The sequence below is a fragment of the Octodon degus genome, unplaced genomic scaffold, assembly GCF_000260255.1.
Source record: "Octodon degus isolate 3935 unplaced genomic scaffold, OctDeg1.0 scaffold00112, whole genome shotgun sequence".
Taxonomy (NCBI): Eukaryota; Metazoa; Chordata; class Mammalia; order Rodentia; family Octodontidae; genus Octodon; species Octodon degus.
The window spans coordinates 2,298,097-2,324,715 of record NW_004524688.1 but is presented as its reverse complement, the minus strand read 5'-3'; the positions used below and the strand labels follow the sequence as shown (position 1 = coordinate 2,324,715).

The following is a 26,619-nucleotide window of genomic DNA, read 5'->3' as shown; positions in this document are numbered from 1 at the left end:
TTCTCAGGATAAATCCTGAGGGGATTTCACTGACCTTATCAGATCCAAAAGATACAATTCTTGATACATAGGTCTTGCTTTATCTTGGTCTTAATCATGCAGCGGAAAAGTATAAGAATGGAGTACAAGAAATAAAGCCATGTTATTACATTGAGCTGTAGGGGACTCAGGTCAACAACTTCTGACATTGCCAGTCAAATGGAAGACCCAATACTATTATGGACTACTGGAATATTTTGGAAAATTTTGCTGAATGCACACACCTACAATATTTAAATGGCAATGGAATACCCATCTCTGACAAAACTGAACAAAAAAAGGGGATAAAAATGGACTATTTAGGGGCCGGGGAGATGGCTCAGTAAGATAAGCACTTGACTGGCAAATGCAAGGATCTAAGTTCAATCCCCGGTTCTGCAAAAAACAAAAAAAAAAAAAAAAGGACTCTTTGTATCTGTATATACAAAATAGGATAGATATACAGCTACTTTTTCTTAATTCAATAAGAAGAAAGATTTGTACTAATAGTGTTTGGACAGGATATCACGTCTACATCTTGTACTGTGAATAACTACTACGAAGACAATAATATACAATGTATTAATTATTGTAACTGCCCTACTAACTGGTTTTGAAACTGTCTCATTGCTATTTGTTTCTCAATAAAGTCAATAAAAAGCAGCAATTGGATTGCATGTCAAAGAAAATAATATGAAATTACAATTAAAATGTATAAATTCTAATAAAAGACTCAACTCTATCCTTCCCAGGAAGTTTTTGTTGCATACTACTCTTCATACAACTGTAAGAGTTATATATCTGGGTATGAGTTCTATCCAGGTCAGTATTACATCTGATTATTGACATGCATCACCCACATGTATTGGTTTGCACATGCAGTTGCTAAAAGTATTTTCTGAACACAAGATTCTCATATTTGGGGGCTGGGGAGATGGCTCAGTGGAATTAACGCTTCCCTGGTAAGTGCAAGGGCCTGAGTTCAATCCCTGGTTAAACCAAAAAAAAAAAAAAAAAAAAGAATCTCATATTTAATGTCAAACAAGTGTCTTGTTCTTCTGATGCACACATTGATCATTTTCACCCCATAGGAACAGTATGTAAAAAGCAAAAAACTTTACTGAATATATAAGTAATTGGTATATGAAATGCTTTTTTTATTTGACAACAAATCTTTCCTTAATTTTTTACTGTCCTGCTGAGCTAAGAAGTTTTCATTCTATTAATACTGCACAGATAGATCTTCAAGAAAGCTAATATCAATTACTTTAATTTCCCAGGCTGCCAAACTGCCAATGAAACTTAGTCATTAAAGTAGTTTTAAGACAATCCTTAATCTGAACAACTCTTCATTCAGTCTGATTACAAGCAGCCATCAACATGAATCTCAATTGTTGACCATGTAATAGATACCAGGTATGTCAGAGGTGATCATGATCTAAAATCTTGCTTCTAAAATATGACTTCTATCGAGGGGAGAATATGTAATGGGAATTTAAAACATTTTATGCCAGTAACTGATTCTATCTTGAGTTTTATATACGGCATTTATATTTGGAAACAAAGATCAAAACTTGTAAAATTTCTGGACACTTTTACTGTAAATGCCTTTGAATCATGCCACCAATTTAAAAGGTCACTTCGCCCATTCCCTTGCTATCACCAAAATATGTAATAGGATATTGATATATTATTGCACTTAGCAGATCCATAAATTGAAGATTAGCATCCAGAATAAAACACTTTCCAAAAATAGTTGCTAGCTTGTAAAGGAAAAATTCAATAGGAATTAGAAGTAGCACAAAACAAATAAATATTTTCATAGAACTATGTGAACATCACTTAAGGGGAATTTGCTCAAATTGATTAACGCAATTAAGAAATTAGTTATCAGTTTATAAGGCCTTCTAACAGAATTCTTAATTTTTTAAAGCCTCACTAAAACACTTCTGAATACTAATGAACCTGTTATGGTTCCTGAAAAACAAGATGGTCTGGTATGTATATTTCTAAAGAAAAATCAAAAGCTTTTGGGCACAGTCTTCTGCTTGAGGACTCTGAAAAATCAGACCATCTAAAAAAGGCTTCTTTCTTTACAGTCCATATAAATCTACAAATCAGATATATTGTGGTCCATAAATTTAATGCCAAAATTAAATTGTAACTGTCAATAATCACAGATAGAAAACTTACTGTCTTTATTAGCTCTGTTATAGTAACCAGCTTTTCCAAGAAATGACAAAACATTCCTTACAGTTCTAAAATTCTGAGCAGTAGGAAGAGATGAAGTTTCTTGTGAAAAAAGCCCTGACTACAGCAGACAGGGTTGAGAGCCTTCAAGCTGAACAACTGATCAGCGCTTGACCTTGGCCTTTGCTTTGAGCCCCATGGAAATTCATTTAATCTGCCCAGAATTGTTAACCTTGACCTAATATTTGACTTTTGTTTATTTTTTTCCTATTGTGTATGGTCAATTCATTAAAGAATGAAAAGGTAACTTAATTGAAATTTAAAAAAATATATTTAGCAAACATTCCTAGATTGGGGTAATTTGTTAGATTAACAATAAACTTGTTTTCACCATTTAATTTCAATATTTATTTAAAAGCCAAATTTTGAATCACTTGTTAAATCTACTTCATCATTATCTTTTTTCATGCAGTCTTTTCTAATTAAGGTCCAATAACTAAATGAAAACAAGAAAATTTTCTGTAAAACATTATAGCCTTAAAGGGCTAAAATGCAGTAGACAACCAGACTGAAGCTTCTCTACCTGTCCTCAAATGGGCGATCCCCACAACATGGGGAAGGAAGGCGGTATTCTTGTGAAGTCCTTTATAATATAACTAGAATTCCTTTAAAAAATTAGAGAAATGTCCAACCACAAAGCTCCAACGACACTTACCACTTGTTTAATGAACACCTAGTTCCACCTCTGCAAGGAGTTACATATTATTTCCCTTCCTTCATGCCAACCAGTAAGGTGACAACATTATCCCAAAATGTTACTGCTCTCCAACTCTTTGAGACACAGAATATCTTCCTAATATTCTGTAAAGAATGTCTTCCTAATATAAAGAATTTGCCTCATAAAATATAAGCGAATATCTTCTTCCATATATTCTGTAATAAAGGACCTGTTTGAAAACTATCATTCATCTGTGATTTCTTGACTTTGTCTTCTTGCTGACAAAGCCTACAATTATGAGACAAAAACAATGTAATATTCTTACATTTTATTCTCAGCTTTCTTCTATCTTATTTTTCCCAGATCTGGAGCAATGACCTTCATTCTAGATTTCTTCTCTTCAGTTTCTCTTTCACAAAGTCTTTAATGTGCTGATGTCAAATTAATTTTTTTTGAAAGCTCAGATCTGTCATTCTTCAATTTAAAAAAGTCTCATCCTGTCCCAAACTGCAGAACAAAGTACTTTTGATCGCTACTCTAGAATCTTCTACAGCTACTATCAATCCCTCATGTACCTTTTCTTTTATACAGGCTCATTTGCTAATTGCCCTGCATGCCTTCAGTTAGCACTGCTATACATGTTCTAAAGTAAAAAGAGTTCTGTTGTGAATGAAACGAAGGATCTGATATTTCTTCTGCACTTCATGCTTGTTCTCAGTAGGTACCATACTTTGGGTTCTCTGACTAACTGGTACCATTGTTCTCCCAGTTGATCAAGCCTGTATAATTTTCAAAAAGGTAAAATCATGACACATAAATGAAAAATGAGCACATATGAAAGATTTTTACATACCAAATAATTAATGAGGAAACCACGGAGTTGTTAAACCAGCTGAAATTGTGATTTGAAAAGATAGGTGTTTGAAATCAATTTTAAAAGTAATTTTATGATGACTGCTAGGTTAAATATAAAATGAGTTAACATCTAAAGGGACAATAAATCATAATTTTCTCATCATTTTTTCTGGCAGGCAGAATTTATATGCATCTCTACTAGACAAAACTCTGTAAGTTAACCTCTTCCCATACAAAGTGGTACAATAGTCCAATAAACAGCAAATCAAAGGTAAATCCCTACACTAATGGAGATACACTCAATGTTCTGTGCTCAGGATATACTTCTGAGGTCCTCATTCATTGTGATTATGCATAATTTCCAAAGATTGCTCTTTAAATGAAAATACTAACTTTATTAAATTTGGTCTGCTTGTCCATGTAGATGTAATACAACAAGAGTTCTAAATCAACATGCAGGCTTTGGGGATGCTTTGTAAATCTCATCTCAGGCAATTGAGCAATTATTAGACTAAAAGTTAATTTCTATATGTAGCTCTCTTCGGACATCTAATATTAAATTTTTTTAAATCTTTAATTAGGAAACCAACTGCAGGACATCTGTAAAGAAATTTCATTTTCAGTGCCTATAAATTTAGATGAGTTCCTCTTTTCTTACAGCTCTTGAACTTTCAAAGTCCTCTGACCCATTAAAAAAACACCTTAACACCTATGAGGCCAGTGCTCTGAAAAACAAGTCTAAATCAGGGCTTTTGAGAGGACTTTGTAGGCACTATATCCAACATATAACTGGTCTTGAGTGCAGGTGTCCTGCAATTACTTGGTTTTATTTCATTTTAAATTTTTCATTAATACACATTTCCATACATAGTACTCACATTCATAATAGGGAGTTTGGATCTGTACATACTATATCTTAATTCTTTTTTTCCTCATTCATCTCACCTCCCTTTAACTCTTCTTCTCCTACCTTTTTACAGAAACTGTTTCCGTTTTTCCTTCCATTCTTCTTTTATTTTTCCTTTCCCCTTTCTTCCTTTTTCCTTCCTCCTCCCTTGATCCTCGTCCCATTTGAACATGTTCCTCCTACTTTCCAATATCTATCATCTATTTTGTTCCTGGTTTAACCTTAGGTTTTTCTCACACAAGAGAAATAGTGTATAGTTAAACTTGTGTGTCTTATTTATTTCACTTAAAATTATAGTCTCAAGGTATATCCATTTACCTCTGAATGACTCAAGTTTTTTATGGCACAGTAGTGTTGTATTGTGTATAAACAACATGTTTTCTCTATCCCTTCCTCTATTGATGGGCATATGTGTTGTTTGCAAGATTTTGCTATTATGAATTGTGCTGCTATAAACAATGCATGCACATATCATTATAATAGATGCCTGCATAAAATGTTTGGCTACTGGGGAGTATCAGAATGATGGTTTTAAGGGGGCCGGCCCCTTAGCTCAGTTCTTTAAGCGGCTGCTTCAACAAAGCAGTCAGGCTCAGGTTGCTGTGGTTCAATCCCCACAACTCAAGCCAGCCAAACCTGCCCTGAAGGCATTCAGAGCCAAAAAAAAAAAAAAAATCGAAAAAGGGGCCGGGGAAATGGCTCAGTGGAATAAGAGCTTCCCCGGCAAGCGCAAGGCCCTGAGTTCGATCCCCGGTTCCAAAAAAAAAAAAAAAAAAAAAGAATGATGCTTTTAACTCTTTTGGGAAGATTCTTAGTAGGGAAATAACTGGATCAAATAAAACCTCTGGTATTAGTGTTTTGAAGAATCTATATACTCATAGTAGTTGTATGAGTTAACATTCCTACCAATAGAGAAGGTTCCCTTTTCCCCCACCACCTAGCCAGTGCTAGGTATTTGTTGATTTTTTGATACTTGCAATTTTTTCTGGAATAAAATACAATCTTGGTGTTGTTTAAATTTGCATTTCTCAAAAAATCTTTATGATTTTTCCAGAGATTTTCTGAAAAATGTTAATATATATAAAAGATACCTTGATGCCTTTAATTTAGGATCACATCTGGAAAAGCCAAAAATCAAAGGAGTTGTCAGAGGAAAATCCTTTCTTAATAAGATAGGATCATGGGAGCATGAGAAACAATATTTGGCTTTCTACTTAATCAACATGCAAGCAGAAGATAGACACTATCATTAAACTACTTCTTTTCAAGTGAAACATTTTGGTTCACCAAGTTTTCTCTTGGTTTATATTTGATCATGTTGTTTTGTTTCTATAAATAATCAAGGATTTGGTTAAGTTTAACACAAAGCTTAGAAAACTGTTCTGCTGACATACAGAATTCCACTAACTTGGGTAGATTTTTCAACAATTACAAAACAAAATCATGTCGCCTTTTTTTTTTCTCTTAAATGTAAGAGAAATTTATCATTAAATTTTATTTTAACAGAAAAAAACTCATTTTTCTACCTTTTTAGTAATGAAATATTTGGAAGTAAAATTTTTCCATACATTTATTTTCTTAGTCTTGTGAGCAATCCTATCAGTACTAGAGAAAACCTTACAAAATTAACATATTTCGGCTTTCTTTTTCAGAATCAAGTATTATTAAACAAAGGGAAAAAAATCCTTTCTTCAAACAATCTACAATTTGCTATCTATATACTCAGTTTCTTCATATATTATTCCTTTCATGTACTGGAAAAAAACTAGTATTTGAGATTAAACTAACAGAGTTATAGTCTTCTGTTTATTACTGCTAATTTGGAGCAAATATAATAACTCATATTTAAAAGAGAATGCTGGTTAGGAGTTAGTTGAAAACTGTCTGTCACACACAGAATTTTTACTGAAGACCAAGCGTGGTGGTGCACGCCTGTAATCACAGAGCTGGAGAGATTAAAACAGGAGGATCACTGTGAATCTGAGCTGTATAGGTGAGACCTTGTACCAAATATATTTTTTAAAAAAGAAAAAGAATTTCAGTTGAATGGCAAAACTCACAAATCAATTCACTTTTCAAATACATGTATTTCCTTAAAATGAGAATAAAAATAAAAATTTTATAATTTGATTAGTACTATTTTGATATTTGATCTTAAGAATTATTCAGTATCTCATAAAACAGATTACTAAGTTATTAAATTATAAATTTGGCGTAGTTTAGAAAGGTAAAACACTAAGAAAAACTTTGGATGAAACGTTTGTTTTGAAAATGATCAATAAGGGTGTGACTTTTTAGGAACACAATCCTAAATGATCCCATCTGACTTTGTTTTCATTTGTTTGGTGGTGAAGAGTGTGTGATTAGGTACAGAGGTGGAGGAAACCAAAGGAGAAGGTGGTATGTAGCCAGCTACCTTTTATAGATAGCTTAAGATAGTATAAGAATTCATAGTGATTCTTTGCCCACACACAACAGCCTGTGAAAAATTGGTCTCCCTAGTAGGAAATTTTCTTTTTTATTTATGAATTTAAATACTAACAACTTTCTATGCATGCTTTTGGCATATTTTTAGTTCTAACAGAGCAACAACTACATGGCTTCTTCTTCTTCTTCTTTTTTTTTTTTTTTTTTTGTCTAAATTAAATTAGAAAGGCAAAGCTCATTATAAATCTGCATTTTCTGGTGTTTCTCAAAACAAAGTGAAAAATGTCTCAATATAACCATTGTCTACATTTTGTTGTGTATCTTTGTATACATACACTGTCATACTTAAATGCAACAATATAAATGTAAAAATAAGGCAAGTTCCTTCTTCCACCCAAAAGAATTTCTCTCTCAGAAAAGCAACCTATCTTTTCTTGCTTTCACTTTATTGCATCACTGTGCTTTCTCAATTATCACATTTGAACAAGGAAGTACAGTTTGAGAAGGATACATTAACCTAAAACATCCTTGATACAGAATTGGTAATTGTTTATAGTGGTTATGCCCACATAATTAAAACATTAACTTTTGGGAATAAGCTTTTTAAAGACTGCCTTTTTAAAAGATCTATTATTATGTTTATATTGACAAAATCATGGATCATAAACTATGAGAAAGCAAAAAGTGACTGTTACGAAAGTATACTTAAGGAATTTCTAATTTAATCAATTTAAAAGTGTCTATGTTGACATATATAAAGAGTCTGAATACATTTTTATAATAAGAAGAAAATAAGGGAAAGCTATGATCAAGATATATTTTAGAAACTGACATGCCCCCTTCCCCAGTGTGAAACCAGTCAGGAAGACAGGACGAGGAAGATGATGGTAGTGAAAAATAATCAAAGTATGTTACTGCATGTATGAATCTGGCAAAATGAAATCACTAATCTGTATATTTGTAATATTATTAAAGATATGAAAAACAACAGGAAAATACATTTAAAATAACATTTTTATAATGATGCATTTAATTAACTAATAAATTAATTACTATAAGTAGATATTTAACTCTTTCTTGGTTCCTAAAACTACATATTCCCAACTTGGGCCATAAGCTTTTTCAATGATATTCTTATCAAGATATTTCAGAATTAGTTTATACCAATCTAGGCACTGTTAACATTTTGAGATGGATGGCTCTTTGTTACAGGGCTGTCCTGTTCATTAGAGGATGTTAGGCATCTCTCATGATTTCTATCTATCAGCTGTGAGCAGCACACACTCAGTGTGACAATCAAAAATGCCCCGTCATGAGCCGGGGAGATGGCTCAGTGGAATAAGCGCTTCCCTGGCAAGCGCAAGGGGCTGAGTTCAATCCCCGGTTCTGAAAAAAAAAAAAAAAAATGCCTGTCATTATCAATGTACTCTAGAGACATAATTGCTCCTGGTAGAAGATAACATTCTTATGGAGTAATTTCATATTTGGACATATGTAGTATGATTTTTGTTCTTACAAATTTAGGAGCTAAGGATAACCTGTTATTTCAACCTGGAAATACATATACACATATTTCAAGTGATTTCTTAATTGTAGCAAACACTTCATTAAGGGTTATTAGGGGGCCGACCGAGATAGCTCAGTGGATTAAAGTGCCTGCTTAAGTAGACACAGGGTCCAGGGTTCGATTCCCCAGCATGCCAGGCTGGCCCCATTCCCAGAGTGCGCCTGTAATCCTGGAACTTGGGAGGATAAAAACAGGAGTATCACTACAAGTCTGATCTGTGTAGTGAGACCTTGTAGACCCTATACTAAATACATTTTTAAAAAGGGTGATTAGGGTTCTAATGAATTTTTTTCAATCTCTCAGTCTTAAAATCAGTGCAGCTATGATTCTGTATAAAGATTCCTTTAAGTTTGGTAAATTAACTGCCTATGTTCAAAAGATAAAAGTATAAGAATTCATTTAAAATGTGAATAGTTGACATCTGAAGGCAAAAAACAGGCAAAGAACAAAAAAATGAAATAAACATTGCACAAGGTAAAAAAATATTTACTTTAGATCACTCATCATTTCTGATTTCCACTCACATCGTATTTCCATTAGAATAAGTGAGAATTAACCTATTAAGATATATTAAAAACAATTTCTAAATAATTTTAAAAGCTCTGTTCTTTCATCAATTCCCAAGAATATTTTTCAAATATGAAAGATAGTATAACAGACATAGCTGAGACCTGTCAGGTGTAAGAACAGTATTACTTCCTTTAAAAATTGTATGCAATAATTCTAAAGCAAAAAATGTCAATCAACCAATGACTTAAAAGATATTTTATTACTAGCTTTCATAAACCTTTTAAAGAGAAGGCTTTGGGATATTTTTCTCTGGATAATTCCTAACTATTACATTCATAATAATCTTTTAAAATCAATTATTACATTCATACGTTGTTTTGGGATCAAAGAGGGATAGACAAACACTTCCTAGTAACGAGACAGAGAAAAGGTGAAAAGAAGCTTTGATTATAGCTGTATAGCTTTTCTTTAAAAGTATTTAATTATGTATTAATTAATAATTCAGAATATTTGAATGTGAGTTTTCTTAAAATACTTGAAATTTTTTCACATTTATTTTTTAAAACTCAGCCCATTTTAACAAAAGGTAGCAAAGTCTTCTCATAAACTACTTTATAAAATTTCTTTAGAATCAGTCTTAAGTTTTCAATAAATGACATGGTTGAAAATACACTATTTTAGTGTTTGTGGACAGGATATCATGTCTTCATCTTGTACAATGAATAACCACTAAGACAACAATATGCAATGTATTAATTAGTGGAACTGTGCTAGTAATTGGTTTTGAAACTATCTCATTGCCATTTGTTTCTCAATAAAATTATTAAAAATTTTTTCACCATTTTAAGGAAAGCATATTTCCATAATTGATTTGAATTAATTAATACTCAATAAATTGTAGCATACTTCCAAAAAATATATTAAAAATACACTATTTCATAAAAAATTTGTTTTGGAATTTTAGGTGATTGAATTTGTTTCAAAACGGGGCCTCAGTCCCAATTTATTCTTTTGTTTATGTATGTAATCAATTAACTTTTCTTTGTCCCAGTTTTTCATAAAAAAAGCTATGACAATATCTACTTCACCAGCCTATATAAGAAAGATGTTTATAAAAGTACTCTGTTATGATTTGTGAGCAACTATCCCTCAAAAGACTCATGTCCTCATAGAAAGACAGGCTTCTTTCAGGGGTAGCTGAATCTAGAGTTTGTAATTGATTCTTGGTTCAATGCTGGAATTAGGGGTGCAAGGGCACCCTAGGATGCGTAGCCTGCATACAATGTAAGAGACAGAAAGAAGCTGCCCCCATCTTGTTGTTTTTACTGTCTTCCACTACCTTAACTGTTGCCCCTCTGCTGTGTGCCACCCTGCCTTGGCACCAGTCAAGGCTGCTCACAGCTCACAGACAGAAACCTCTACAAAATGTGAGATAAATAAATTGTTCATCCTCTAACTTTGGATGTCAGGTATTTTATCTCAGCAACAAGAAAAGAAACGAAGACATTTTCTAAAACATGCGTCCCCAAAGCCCAGGTCCCAAGTCCATTGCCTATTAGGAAACAGACTGCACAACAGGATGCGACCAGTGAACCAGCAACAGAAACTACCTATATTTACAACTTCTCCCCACTGGTCACATTATCACCTAAACGGTGCCTCAGATCAGCAGGACCATTAGATTCTCAGAAGAGTAAAAACCCTATAGTGAAATGCACACAGGAGGGATACAGAACCTAATGAATAATATGAATAAAGTATGCAAAATAATAATGATAGAAACAAGGTGCACAACACATGTAATGCGCTTGAATCATTCCTGACCCACCTCTCACCCGCTCCATGGAAATGGTCCTTGTGCCAAAAGACTGGGGACTACTGCTTTGAACTACAAATCCACGGTATACTAACTAGCCACATATTATTTGAACATTATCTCTTGGGAATTAAAACACTAAGGATTTCAACTGGTTGTTCCTCAGCATTGAACCTGGCTCTTTTTATCTTAATGTTCATAAAATCATAAAACAAACTTAGTGAATAACCATTTCCTATGTGTATAGAAACATGAAGCACTTTCCCTTCTTGTTCTATGAACACTTACTCATCTGCATTCTTTTTTGTTTCTCCTCAGTACTGATAGCAGAACGCAAGGCCACTTCCCCGAGCTACATCTATATGACCTGCCTCTTTCTTTTCTTTTCCTTTCTTTACCCTTTCCCTTTCTCTTTGCCTCTCGTCTCTTCTCTTTTTTTCTTTTTAAACTTCAAGACAGAATCTTGCTAAGTCACTACCTTGCCTAGGATGAGATCTGAGATCTTCAATTTGCCATCCTCCTGACTCAGATCTTGGAGTACTTCCATTACACACTTGAGCCACCACATAGGGCTTATTTGCACTCTTTTTGAAGGCAGAGAAGACTATTGGTGTTTAGCATAAAGTAGCTGATGATTTTATTTTATTTTGTTTTTTAGCTGATGATTTTAAAAATGAAAATCCACACTAATCTAAATCTAAAGTTTCCACAGTATTTCATATCATTTGATGCTAATAATTACCACATGAATGAAGAAAGATCTAATAATACCCATTTTAGAGCTAGGAAAATAGAAGTGCAGAGAGTTAAGTGACTTGCTTAAAGTACTGGTAAGATGCAGACTCACAGTGTATCTTCTACTTTCATAGTGAACTACTTTTGTAATTATCTGAGCTGATCTTTAGCTACTTGTGGTAAGACACAATTACAATCATGTTTTCAATTACAGATTAAGAAATAGCATATTGTATGAAATACATGTTTTTAGTATGGTCATTTCATACAGAAGAAAACTGAGGAATAGATTAGTTTTTTTAAAAAATCACACAGCTAGCAAAGAAACATTAGGATTTGAACCCAAATGAGCACCCTGCAGGGCCCACCTTCCTACCCATGATTTGTGGCACATATAACTAGTATTAAGTAATAATAGTTTATTTTACTATACAAGAATATGATTAATTTCATAAATATAAATAATATATTCATAAATATAAAAGATTATCCAGTTATTGTCTCTTTTCTTATGTATTTGGTACAGGGTCTCACTATGCAGCTCAGATTCATAGTGATCCTCCTGTTTTCAGCCTCTCCAGAGCTGGTCACGCCCCATCTAGGTGGCCAGCTCAGAGAGCGTGGGGGCAGGGCCAGCACAGCATGCAGGACTGGGGACCAGGGATCAAGCCCCAGTCCCTGTGCTTGCCTAAGAAGACGCTTAGCACCTTGAGCTATCTTGCCAGCCCTTATCCATTATAATGGTACAAATCAAGAGAAAACTAATGTTCAATGTTTAGTAAAAAAAGATGCATAATCTTTCCATACCAGAAGAAACTGTTAGTCTTTTAAATTAAATCCTAATGTGCTGTCCTATGCAATTCTGCATGAATTGTTAAACCAGGGTAAATTTAAATGATATAGATTTGAAAATTGTTTTTATGTTTATAAACAATGCTTCACAAATAATAATTAATTAATATAGTAAGAGTATTGGTACTCTTAGATAAAATATAATTGTTAGGTCTGACAGACTCAATTGTATTTATATTAATAAAACTGTGGGTGTGCTGCTTTTATCAAAGGAGATAATTACAGTTGCATTATAAGTATTTAAGAATTTCCAGCTTGGGATATAGCTCAGCTGCACAGCGCCTGCCTGGCAAGTGCTAGGTCCTAAGTTTGATTCCCAGTACAACAATAAAGAAAAAATTAATTTCCTTGGCAACCTGTTGTTCGCTACTTGCAACCCAAGATGCTAAAAACTAAAAAAACAGATATTTCTGCCTTCAGAAACTTTAACTGGCAGATTACTGTAGTAACTGTATAGTCTCAATGAAATAACCGTATCACCTTAAGTTTAGACCAGGAGAATGAATACAAAATAATACTAATTAGCAAGTAAAGAAAAAGGATTTTTCCATTAGTGCTTATAAAATGTTCACATGTGCATCTCAAAAATTTTTTCAGTTAAATTGCAGGTAATGGTTAACAGGAAAAAAAAAAAAAGGATTCCAAAAGCCACCTTTGAAATTCAATCTTATAGAAAAAAAAAAATTCAATTACTTGGAAGTCTTTTGGTCCTGTGAGATAGATACACAGAAAATGAGAGATAGACTTAGGACATCATTAACTGTAATCCCATATGGCATTTTCTCCTGCAATCTTCTGTGACAATCCATTCACACAGGACATGAACTGCAGACCAATAATTACAACTGCACATACACTCATAAATGAGAGATAACTATGCTGAGTGAAGTGTAAACAGACTTTTAATTAGTCATTAATAGTAATTTATAATATTAGTGGCATAACACACATTCCCCTCAGGGACCTTATGTACCAGGAATTTACCTTACAGATAAAAGGCCTATTAGTCCCACATTATATAAATTTCTTGAACAGAACAGTATCCAATATAAACCTATATTTTCCTAAGTAGTAATCTGACTACAAAGTTAAATGGCACAGAGTAGAATACACACTAGAACACTAAATACATGGTTGATAGTAATCTTTATGTAAAGTCTACCTTAGTGGCAATTTTTGGGCTAAATGAGTTCCTTTAAGAGCAAGAACGAATTCACAATATACAAAAGCACAGAAATACCCATTACTTTTAAATTTAGTAGTTGGCCATGACGTATTCTACAATGAACTTCAAAATCTTTCTTCAACTGCAGTCTTAAAATGCTACTACCAACTGAATGGAAATTTTGAAATCATCCTTCAACCTCTCTTTCACATGCGTTCCACATTCAATCCAATGATTCAACGAATGTACCTCTAAACATCAAATTGACCCATTATCTCCTTCACCACTGGGACTTGAATTTCAATCTGTAATTGCCTTTTATCATCCTTTCCTGTCCCTTGTGACTATTGCTCTTCACTATCACATAAGTATTACTTTTGAAAAGCACATCTAATATACTAGCCATTAACATCCTAACCCAACTCTGCAACCACCTTATATTCCTCTTTGTGCATTGGCAAGATTTTTATCTTTAAAGCAACTTACAAATACCAAGTTCCAGCCTCAGCCATATTATCTGCCTCTCTCCAGGGTATACCATCTATATTCCTTTCTGTCCAAGGCATATAACTTGCATGCATCTTTCCAGCACAAAGCTTTAGGCAGTCTTTTTTCTTTCCTCCCCACTTTATTTTTTTTTTTAATTTTTTTTTTATTTATTTGAGAGAGAGAGAGAGAGAGAGAGAGAGAGAGAGAGAGAGAGAGAGAGAGGTGTGTGTGGCCAGCTCAGCCCACCAGGGGGCGGGGCTGGCTGGCATGTGGTGCTGGGGGATTGACCGCGGTCCCTGATGCCTTGCCAAGCTTGTTCCAAGTAGGTGCTTTAGACCACTGAGCCATCTCTCCAGCCCCTCCCCACTTTAAAAAACCCATCTACCTGCCTGCATGCCTGCCTACCTGCCTGCCTGCCTGCCTGCCTGCCTGTTTTTAATTCCTTCTATCTGGTGAAAGTCTGGAACTTGAACCCAGGGCTTTGCATAGCACAGGCAAGTGCTCTTCCACTGACCCTATCCAAAGCCCAGAAAAAGGGGGCTTGTGGGTTAGCTCAGTTGTTTAAGGGCCTGATCAGGCAAACCCAGTCAACCCAGTTCAATCCCCAGCTCCACATGACTTACCAGACCTGACCTTAAGGCAGCCTGAGCCAGTCAAAAAAAAATCCTTCTCACCAAATTCCAGAAAAAAAAAATTAAAGGACAAATTTTCTACAAGGATTTGGTTAATCTTGCTAATGGCAGGCCCAATAGCTGAGAAGTTAATTATTAAAGGATGCAGCCACAGATACTCAAATATGGAACAGTGTAGTAAAATTCTATCTATTCGACTTCCTTTCTTATGTAAAGACATACGTAACAAATTGCTTTTGAAGAGCCTATACCAATGAGATCCTATATACTCAAAATAAGCCAAAATGAACATTATACATGGAATTCACAGCCATGGCAACACATGACACAAATAGCCTTACACACAAATATTAAATTTAAGATAAGAACTTAAATCATCTACCCATCCCATTCTCCCTGACAAGTAGGTACTTACAACAGCAATGTCATAAAGGCACTTGTGTTGCAGGTATAACTCAAAATAAATTGTATTTCATGACTATTTAAGATGAATTTTTAAATGGATACATTAATTTTTAAATTTTTATAACATTTAAAGCAAACAAATCTTACTCTTCTCTGTTGGTAAAAAGAATAACATTCTATGGATACATGCACACAAAAGAACCAAGTTGTAAAACACTGAAAATTCTTAAATTTTCTTAAGTGATATTACTGCAGGGCTTTAGAACTCTACCTTTTTGTGCAAAAATCATTTGCAATCTCTCATACTGGTAACATATGAGGAAGTCTAGCCATATGAATTCAAGGGGCTGCTACTCTACAATTGGAAATACTATTTTCTGACTCTAATTAATAATTATACACTGTATACATTTCTTCTTTTAACTCAAACATATAGTTCAGCCAAATTTTACCTTCACTTTTTTTTTTTTTTTTTTTTTTTTTTTTTTTTTTTTTTTTTTTGTATATTAGGGAAGTCTACAGGGTGTTCAGGGTCTCACTACTAGATCAGAATATTAGTGATTTTCCTGTTTACAGCCTGCCAAGTGCTGGGATTACAGAAGCATGCCACCACGCCCAGTGTCATTCGCCTTCTCTGCGCCCAGGGGGGCGGGACTGGCACCACAGGCCCAGGGATCGAACCCTTTGCCCCTGCACTTGCTTGCAGGTGCTTTAATCCACTGAGCTATTTGGCCAGCCCTACCTTCACATTTTTAAAGTTTATATTGGAACAGGTATCAATGCAGTTTGATTTGTGACATAGATAACATTGTAAGCTTCTTAACAGCTATTTCCATTTCTACACAGTATACAGATTAAGAAAGTCACACATAGTAAGTAATGTGCTACCATAATTTGAAAATATTCATCTTGTTCACATTCTATAGCTCCTACTAAAAGATTTATAACAGCACTGAAACAGGAATTGATGAATTCATCATTGTCTTGGGCATTTTGATCACAATCAATAACACAATTTTACCATTAAATAGGATTTCAATTAAAGCATATTTTTCAAAGTAATTTTACTTTAACATAAAAATGAGCTTTCATACCATGAATAATTAACCCATTAGGTGCCAAAATTATTCTGCCTACCTAAAAAAATAAGAAATAAAACCAAACTTTCTCTATTCTATTACATATTTCTCAGAAGTACATTTCACAAAACATTAATTATATTTTATCATGGAAAATGAAAAATTATATATTTGTATAAGCCATAAAGTTTTATTAGATAAGGCGAAAATATCAACACACTTTCTTCTGCTGGGAAGGTATAATTTTGTCTGTAAATAAGATGTATTTTATACAAAATTAATTTATTACATCATTATGAAAAGCAATATTAAAAATTATGTTAAATGTATTCATGGCATAAAAAATGCAATGTAGTTTATGGTGATCTCTCCATTCTAGATACTTCATTCTTTTCCTACTCTGCTCAAATGGTCAAAGAACAAAAATTTCTCCCATAACACAATACAACACGGCTTCCTTCACAAATAAATAAAAGTTCCCATTTTTAACTTATACTCATTTTATTATAAAATTTGACATTAGTTTTTAAAGTTTTACAGCATATAGTTCAGCTTCTGTTTCATAATTTCTTAGGGAAAAAAAAGCCTAAATATTTCACTCCTTGGTTAAACTATAATTAGCTCATTCTTGCCAAATTACTGAGTACAGCTCCTTACGAAGGCATGTAAGACGACAACTGTTTACCTTTCCATTGCACTTCTGTACTTCTACCAATTAACTATTTCATAAATACACTAGCTAATTTACTTCTGGTCCCTCCATCTCTATCCTGCCTTTCCACCTAGGAAAACTGAACAGAACTTATCTTCCAAAAACCAAACTCACGCCAGGCATGGTGGCACAGGCCTGTAACCCCAGGACTACGGATTCTGAGGAAGGAGAATTGCAGTGAGTTCCAGGCCAGCATGGGCTAAATAGTGATTTGAAGCCTAGTCAGAACCATACAGCAAGACCTTGTCTCAAAAAAAAAAAAAAAAAAAAAAAAAATCACTCATTATTTTTACGAAATCTTCAATGACTCTGCTTAATAAGTATTTCCCTTTCTATAATTCCATAGCTGTCTATAAAAACCTCGTAGGCAATGTTTATTTTGTATTCTATTTATCAATTTGTCCTTCCACATGAGTGGGAGTATTCTGGAGGCAAACTGCCCTTTCATTCTGTATCACTAGTAGTAACTCTCCAGTTTCAGTACCTAGTAACCATTCAACAAAAGTTTTTAAGTAGACAGATGGGATGAATTATTGTAATCTACATCTGTTCATTGATCTTAAAAATGGTCAGTCCGAAAATATGGGCTTGCAATAATTTATAAATGCCCGTTTAACCCTCTACTGCACTCAGTTCATGTATACTAGTGTATTCTGGCTTGCAGTCTCACAATTTTTGTCTTTAAAATGAAGAAATGAAATTTATGATTCTAAGATTTTATGGTACTGAATAACAACATGCAAGAAAGAAGTATGTAACAAGAGTTAAAGAACAATTGTTCCCATATCATTTCTGTAAAAATTCCAATGCCGAAACATAGCAGGAAGCTGAAGAAAATAAAATCAGGTTGAAGCAGAAAAACAAATAATAGTACTACTGGGAAATTTAGCAAGTGCAGAGACATAACATCACCAAAGGTTTTTAAGTGATCTACTATGGAGAACTCAAAACATGGTAACTTCTTTCCCAGAAATAGTCAAAAGGATACTAAGCTCTCCTCCACAACATTTAAAGTGTTTTGTGTCCTAGAAATCAGTATTTAGCAAATATAATGTATTCATTTGTGAAATAATTATGGCAGATTTCTAGCTAAGGTAGTAATTTATGTATCTTTATATACTTGATATATTCTCTAGTCTGTCATACCTTCTGAAGAAAGATAGAAGGGTGACTTAGGCTGACAAGAAAAGGGGTGGGACCAGAGGTCTTGTGGTATGAGAGTGAGAAACAACTTGCATTGAGAGGATCCAAAACCTCAGCAGTTCCCAAAGGTGCTTCCCCACTAGAACCTATCAGTCATACACAACCTACCAGCTGGTGATTCTGTATTATTTATTCTTTATTCTATATTCTTTATTAATAGTAAAAAGCCTTTTATGCATCAAGAATCACTCAAAACACTTCATGTGTTAATTCTTTCAATGTTTACTAGAACCCTGTGAGGAGAGCCCTATAATACTATTTTCCAGAGACCAATGCCACAGGGCCTTACACTCTCCTGGGAACAAAGAAGTAGGAACCTGAGGGAGTTCAGTGAGATGAGCACATATAGGAAGACTTTTATTTAACCAAGAAAGAACTGAACAAATAAAAATTGGGAGTTTCTCTATGAGCTTCAGGCATACTACCTCTGCTCAGCCTTATACCTCTATTTAGCTAATACTATCTAGAAAATGTGACATGTACAAAGGACTTTACTAAAATCAGAGCATTTTAAATATTGCTTTAAAATGTTCTTTCACATACTTTTAACAAGTGCTGTAATTTCTAGTTCACCAACTCCCAGTAGACAGAAGAAAAAGAAGAGATAAGGAGAGCAAGGAAACAAGAATTAAGACTAAGGTCAAGTGGGTTTCAATTTTGTTGTAGAATTACAACTAAAAAAGACAACTTCCATTTAAAACCTCTGTCCCAAACTCAAAGTTATATGATTCTAACAAGAAAAGCCCATACTCTGGATGAGGATGTAGTTGAATTCATTTATTTGCTATAATAGTGAACACCCATAAGACTTAATCATTGCCTCTTTTTTCTTTGTGAAAAAGAGGACAGACCACTTTTGCTTCTATCATGATGAGATGTGTAGTTTTTTTATACTGTGATTAGACTGAGATAAGTTTTGAAAGTTGAAGAATCATTGTCAGAACATAAAGAATCACACTTATGAATAAATAATCTGAATTTTCCACTGAGATGAAGAAAATAATTAAATCTGCAAAGCAGCTATAACAAATGTGAAATATTATAAATTTTTTTAAATGACATTGATGCATACACACACTTGCCATTACTTTTGAGAAACAAGTTACGGTACACAAATTTCTCATTTCCACACAGCACTTAAAAGTAAAATGTTCTAGAAGGTTAAAAAAAAACAAAAACAAATCACTTAGTGACCAAGGTTCAATCCCTGACATGCCATGCTGGCCCTGCCCCCAGGGCATGCTGAGATGGTGATTAAGACTGGGCATGGTGGAACGTGCCTGTAATCCCAGCTCTTGGATGGCTGAAAACAGGAGAATCACTACGGAGTCACCTGTAGACCCTGTACTAAATACAAAAAAAAAAAAAAGGAAATAACATAAATTCAGTAGGTGAAGTAAGGTTGGATACATGGTGTAACATTCTGCAAATTTTCATGCCAGAAACAAACTTAGTGTTACTTTTTCTCACAAATACTTTATACAAACTCCAATTAAAGAAATAAAGTCAGGGTTAAAGATAAACTCATTTTGTGATGAAATTTGGCACCACAGCACAATAGGAAACAATAAAACAAAGCTTCTTAGTATCATAAACTATCTGAAATCTTCAACCTGCAGATTAAAATCTTACAAGGAAGCATTTACATATAACGAAGTCTCAGGACATTCAAATTAACTAACTCTTGGCCCCCTTAGAAACAAACATCTCATAGGTGGAATGCAAAAGACATTTAAAATGAGTTCACAAAGGACTTAGGATTATGAATTTAAACCAGTATTAGTAAGAAAACTGAACATATCAGGTTGTTGCTAAACTCCATCTAAAAAACTTCCAAATTAATCAAAGACAATAAAGAATATTATGTTTTGAAAGACACTTTTTAATAATCTGACTAAAGACTGTTAAACTTCAGCTATCCTTGCCAATTCAGAGTTTGCTCATCTTAAACAATGGATAATTTAACAGTTTAAAAAGAACTGTACCAGTAAAAAGCCAGTACAATCATATTTCTCGACGCAACAGATGTACCATAGCATTTTTTTTTCACTTCAGTGTTAAAACGTCATTATGTTCCTTATTAGATCAGAGTGCAAAACCAGCCTGTTTTTTAAGGTGGGCACATTACGAATGTACATAATTTACATGTACAGTATATAAAGAGGGACTGACCTACAAAATATTTTAAACTTTCAGGTACATTTAATAAATATGCATGGCAAGGTAAGGGAATTATGACGATAAAAACTACAATTTTATTAAATTTTTGAAAGTCTGTTAAAATTTAAGTCACACAAGGTCCCTTGAAGTTATTCCATTTAACAAAATCATAGATGTTACATACAGAATGAGCCTACTAATTGATGTCCTATTAACTTCAACATTTACTTCAAACAATGATCTTTAGAGGTCTTTCTTCCTCTCCGGCTCTCATTCTGATTCCCACTCTTCTTTCTTTCAAAAAATAAGTTCTACCAATACAGTTAACTACCTAGCAACAAAATTCAATACCAAGTGTGAGTAAGGAACTCTTAGATTCTTATATTTTCATTTATATCACTAGTGAGACTTTCACTTATTACACCACTTATTAAAATAACTTTCAAAATCTCATAGACAAAAACAGCAAATGCAACCAGTGATGAAGAACAAGGACACTAGAACTTGCGTATCTGGCTGGGATATCAGTTGCCTACTTACAGTTCACCAGATTGAACTGTCTGTGCCTCAGTTTCCTCATCTTATTATGGGAATAATATTATAACCTACTACCTCTTAGGTTATTGTGAACATTAAATAACACACATAAAGCATTTAGAGAATAACCTGGCATATACCTAATGCTTGATAAATGGCAGTCATTACTATAAAACTACTTATCTTTAAAATTGGTACATTCTAATCAAAAGAAGAACAGACCACAGTTTTACTTTAAAGAAAATTCATGCATTTCCTTACAATTAACGATGGTAATTGAAACAATGACAAAAACATTTTCTAATGGCAATTAAAACAATAAAGGCAAATATTCTCTAAGGGCCGGCAAGATAGATCAGTGGACTAAGCACCTGCTTTGGCAAGCACAGGGACCAGGGCTTGATCCCCAGTCCCACATGCCACACCGGCTCTGCCCCCAAGGCACACGGAGCCTGCAACAGAGTCTGGGCGTGGTGGCGCACAACTGTAATCCCAGCACTGGGGAGGCTGAAAACAGGAGGATCACCATGAGTCTGATCTGTGTAGTGAAACCCTGTATCAAATATAGAAATGAAAAAAAGAAAAAGAAAAAAAGAAAAGAAAATATTCCCCGAACAATGAGAGCTATGATTTTCAACTGGCATTGGAGTAAAGAAAGGAGGAAGATATACCCTTAGCAAATTTATCAGAAAATCTCTTCAGCATATTCAGAAAATTTTAAGTTTACAACTATGACATTAAAATAAGGTTCTCTATTTTTAAAAAAAAAGGATTCATATTTTAAAAATAAGGACATGCATTTAGATTGAAAAGCAGCTTAACAAATTTGACAAGCCCCAGATATCCTCTTTATCTTGTCCTTGTTATTCCATCAATGCAATATTCAGGACCCTACCACTGAGTACTTCAAAGTGAACAAATGCTAAAGGCAATCAATGACAGGAAAGGCCATGAACAGACTTGACCTATGTGGAGACGAGAAAGGCCAGAGAATGGGAAGGGTCAACTGAGTGGGAAATGAGGCAATTCTGCCCAGCGTCCTAATGTACAATTGTGCTTTCATTTTCACATTGATATAAACGTCACCATTTCAAAACCATACTGAGATCTAGAGAAGCTAACAAATTTGCCTCCATGATAAAATAAGGAACCAGGAGAACTGAGTCATGAAACCAAGACTTCATGCTTTTAAATTCATATTGTTTTTTTTTTTTTCTTACTAGAGCATCCTCACAACAGAGAAATGTGAGGGTGGGACTCCTCTTACACAAGAAGACTGAAAATTCTATTATGAAACTATAGGTATCTTTTTTCCAAGTGTAAAAATTTAGCCACTGTTTATTTCAGCAGCACAAATACTAAAAATTGATCCAAAACTAATGTAAATGTCTCAAATATTAAGTAAAAGAAAATTTTTAAAAAGAAATATTGTTATCAATACCCCTAAAAACACAACCTCTAACTACAAACACTTTTCCAAACCAAGAGAAATCACTGCGAGGGAGACTAATGACAATATATTTTCTATTTTAATATTTTTTAAAAGTGTAAATGTTGACTGTATATTTTGGTCATGTACACATTTTAATGTGTTCACATCAACAATAATAACCTGAAATAGAATATGCATCTATAGATATAGTACAATCAAAAACATTAAAGGTTGTTATCTTCTTGGTTCAGAAATACACCTGCTAAAACACATTTGTTTGTTTTTTGTTTGTTTTGTTTTGTTTTGTTTTGTTTTATTTTGTTTTGTTTTGTTTTCAGAACTGGGGACTGAACTCAGGCCCTTGCACTTGCCAGAAAGCACTTATTCTACTGAGCCATCTTCCCAGAGTCAATTCCCATTGTTCTTGCCACTTTCTGGAGAGGTTCTAGAAGTCCTTTTTCCTAAGGGTCTTTAGTTGTGCTCTCATGGCTACCTTGATGTCCTGAATCTATTTAAAGCATTTACTTCTTGTTATGACATATCTAGATGTTCCCCTAAAGCCTCGTGGAGTCAGGGTTTATTTGGAAGTGGCTGAATTTAGAGTGCATTTGTGTGTGTGTGTGTGTGTGTGTGTGTGTGTTTTAGTACAAGGTCTATAGGATCTCACTATGTAGATTGGACTCATAGTGATCCACCTGTGTTCAGACTCCAAAGAGCTGGGATTACAGGTATGTACCCCCATGCCCAGTCCTAATCACCATCTCAGCACACCCTGGGGAGCAGGTCCTGCACAGCAAGATGAGCACAGAACCCTGGCCACTGCGTCTGCCTAAGCAGGTGCTTTAATCTGCTGAGCTATTTGGCTAGCCTAGAGTGTATGATTGATTCATAGTGCAATGCTGGGATTAAGGGTATGAGTGCTACACCTGCCTTAAGGCAGGTAGCCTGCATACAATGTAACGGACAGAAATAGGTTTGGCGCTCTCTCTCTGTCTGTCTGTCTGTCTGTCTGTCTGTCTGTCTGTCTGTCTGTCTGTCTGATGTCTTTGGCTTTGCTGTCTTCCATTCCACCACAATAAACTGTTGCCCTTCTGCCATGTGCTGCCCTGTCTTGGAGTCAGCCAATTATGGACTAAAACCTCCACCAACTGTAAGCTAAGTAAACACTTCCTCCTTTAACTGTGGGTGTCAAGTAGATATTTTGTCTCATCCTGTCTTTCTGCTGGATGGCACTTGGCAGTACCATCCATTATATATTTGATAAAAACTTTTAAGAATACTCATGAAAGAGGATCTCCAGGACTGCTTAATAACATGCCAACAAAATGGGGTAGGTATGTTCAAACCAAGGGAAGGCATTGTGAGGGAGACTAATGACAATATATTTTCTATTTTAATATTTTTAAAAAGTCTAAATATTCACTGTATATTTTGGTCATGCACAAATTTTAATGTGTTCACATCAACAATAATAACCTGAAATAGAATATGCATCTATAGATATAGTCAAAAACATTAAAAGTTGTTATCGTCTTGGTTCAGAAATACACCTGCTAAAACACACTCAAGTTTATTTTTTTGTTGTTGTTTTTTGTTTTTTGTTTGTTTTCAGAACACGGGATTGAACTCAGGCCCTTGCACTTGCCAGGGAAGCACTTATTCTACTGAGCCATCTCCCAAGCACGAAAAACACTTAAGTTTTTATGAGGACTGCTTACTTAGGAATTTAGATGGTAATCTAACCTTTGTATTGTGAAGTTTAGACTTAAAACTTTATTATTATATAAGTTTTGTTGTTCTTTAAAAAATTATTTTCTAATTCAGGGAAGTAATCATTTACAAATCTTTTCTAGTCTATGTCACTGTAAGCATTATACTTACTTCCCACTTTCACGAGTATCAGTGAATTTCTCGATGCCAATAACTCTCACTTCCCAAAACAAATACTTGAAAACATGAGTCATCCTAGATTATTAAACTAGTAGTCCATTATAATATTTAAGAGAAATAATTAACCATTAATGGCATCTGCTAAATTTTAGTGGTTGCTTTGGTATTGCCCTTTAGACGCCACACAGCGTAGAATCCTCAGTATTTCAGTGGGCAATAACCTTCCAAGGTGTAGTGAGGGAAACAGACAATTGATGAACATTAATGTATTTTGAATTATCTCCAATATTTTCCAAATTGGAAATTTTGCAACTTATATATCTAGACAGCAAATAAATAAGTCACCAGAGAAAGCAAATACATTTAGAAGCGTATTTACAATTTAAAACAGAAGCCAAACTTACATTCCTCCCTTTGTGCTGTCAAACATGCTAAAACCCTAAAAGTATCCTTGGTAAAGTGGCTAATATACTAACAGAATTAAAGATCGTTTTTTAGCCTGGGTGATTACATGTATGCAAGCATATATACAGAACTCCATTTATCAATTTCAAACTGCTGTGAAAGGTGCTGAATTCTATTCTTTCAGAGAGACAGAAAACATTTATAATGGCAACAGTGCTACAGCCACATCTTTTTGTAACTGGCACTAAGAATGGGGAAAAAAAAGCCTTTATGACAATAGCAAGAAAATGAATTTTCATTTTAAAAGGCACTCTCTGCCATCACTGGCTGTCCTGCCACCGAGCTCTTCTGAAGGCATTCAAACCTTCTCTGGAATGTCTTAAAAATCAATAGCAATTTATTTTTTCTTTGGACCCCAAGCAACAAAAGTAAATAATACTGTCACCTCCAGTCTGCCTGCAGAACATGGTCACAAAACAGCCTTGCCACTAAAATACAACCTTATGCAGCTCTTTATCTATGCTGGCACTGCTGATTGTATTGGCTTTCATAGGGGACAAATACTTCAGCAAAGCCACACAAAGAGGTCAAGCTCTTGTACCTTAGCCAGACAGAACACTGGGCTTGTATTAAAAAGAAGTCTTTACATCCATCTAGGCTCCCATGGGATTTGAGGTTTTGAGAAGAACATTTATTCTTCACATTTATTAAAGCTAAGAGGGACAAACAGGATACCACATATGTTCTATTTACATTTTCTCGGGCTGGGGAGATGGCTCAGTAGAATAAGCACTTCCTGGCAAGCACAAGGGCCTGAGTTCACTCCCTGGTTTTGCCAAAAAAAAACAAAACAAAACAAACAAACAAACAAACAAAAAAACACATTTTCTCCTATAAAATTTAAGAAAATTACCAGCTCTCTAAAGCAATTAGCTTAATCATAATACTTTACAGCTAAAATCTCTAAGTACACAATTTTATACTAATGTAAGCATTAACTTATAAGCAAACTCAGACATAAAAATTAAAGTTCTATTTTGACTCTGCTGAACTTAGTGCTATCAGTGTTACCAATCATACAAGAGACTACACTTATTCTGGAATTCACATATAATGGCATTTTAGAATGATATACATAACCTTAAGATTAAGCAAGCATAATACTATTTATTCATAAAGTAAATCAGGTGGTGCATTGCTTATCAATGAAAAATTACAGGCAAACTAAAGAAAATCCAATGTTGTTCAGATGAGAATATATAATAAACTAGCACCCCTATAGGCTGCCATATCTCAAGAGAAAAATCATGCACCCTGAAACTTTATAGAGCAATCGGACAAATTACAGGAGAATTTATCAATCATACTAGCAATATTAACATCTGCTGTATACTGTTTGCTGGAGATATAGATAGATAGATAGATAGATAGATAGATAGATAGATAATTAAAATGTTGAAAACACTCAAATGGCTAATTATATGGTTAAAGAACAAATGACAATCGGTCAGCCACTGCAGGGAAGCAGTGTTCAGAAAGCAGAAGAGGCAGATGACAGAAAGAGAAACACAGTCCGTGAAGGTGGCCGCAGGAGGGCACGTACAGCTAGAGTTAGGCAGAGTCAGAAGTAGCCTGAGCTGGCTGGCAGTAGGAGACCATGAGCACAGTGAAGGAGTAGAGTGGGGAAGATGCTAGAAACCGAGGCATCAAGCAGAAGGATCTGAACTTGGCATGGTAGAGACTTTGTGTAACGTGGAGTTAAGCACTTTATCAGGAATATCCTTGCTACTGTTGTTTGGGTCACACTGACCTAAAAAAAAATTATACATACATATAGAGTATTGCTAAGTTGCCCAGGTGTTTGAATTTGGGATCCTCCTATCTCAGCCTTGAAAAGTGTTGAGATAAACAGGTT

The 26,619-nt window shown here is 34.4% G+C and overlaps 1 protein-coding gene across 2 annotated transcripts in view; it reads right to left on the bottom strand.

Annotated features, from left to right (window-relative positions):
• Window positions 1-26,619, bottom strand: part of Prkn (parkin RBR E3 ubiquitin protein ligase) — a 1,575,591-nt gene that overhangs the window by 1,475,797 nt on the left and 73,175 nt on the right. The gene's annotated exons all lie outside the window — the stretch shown is intronic.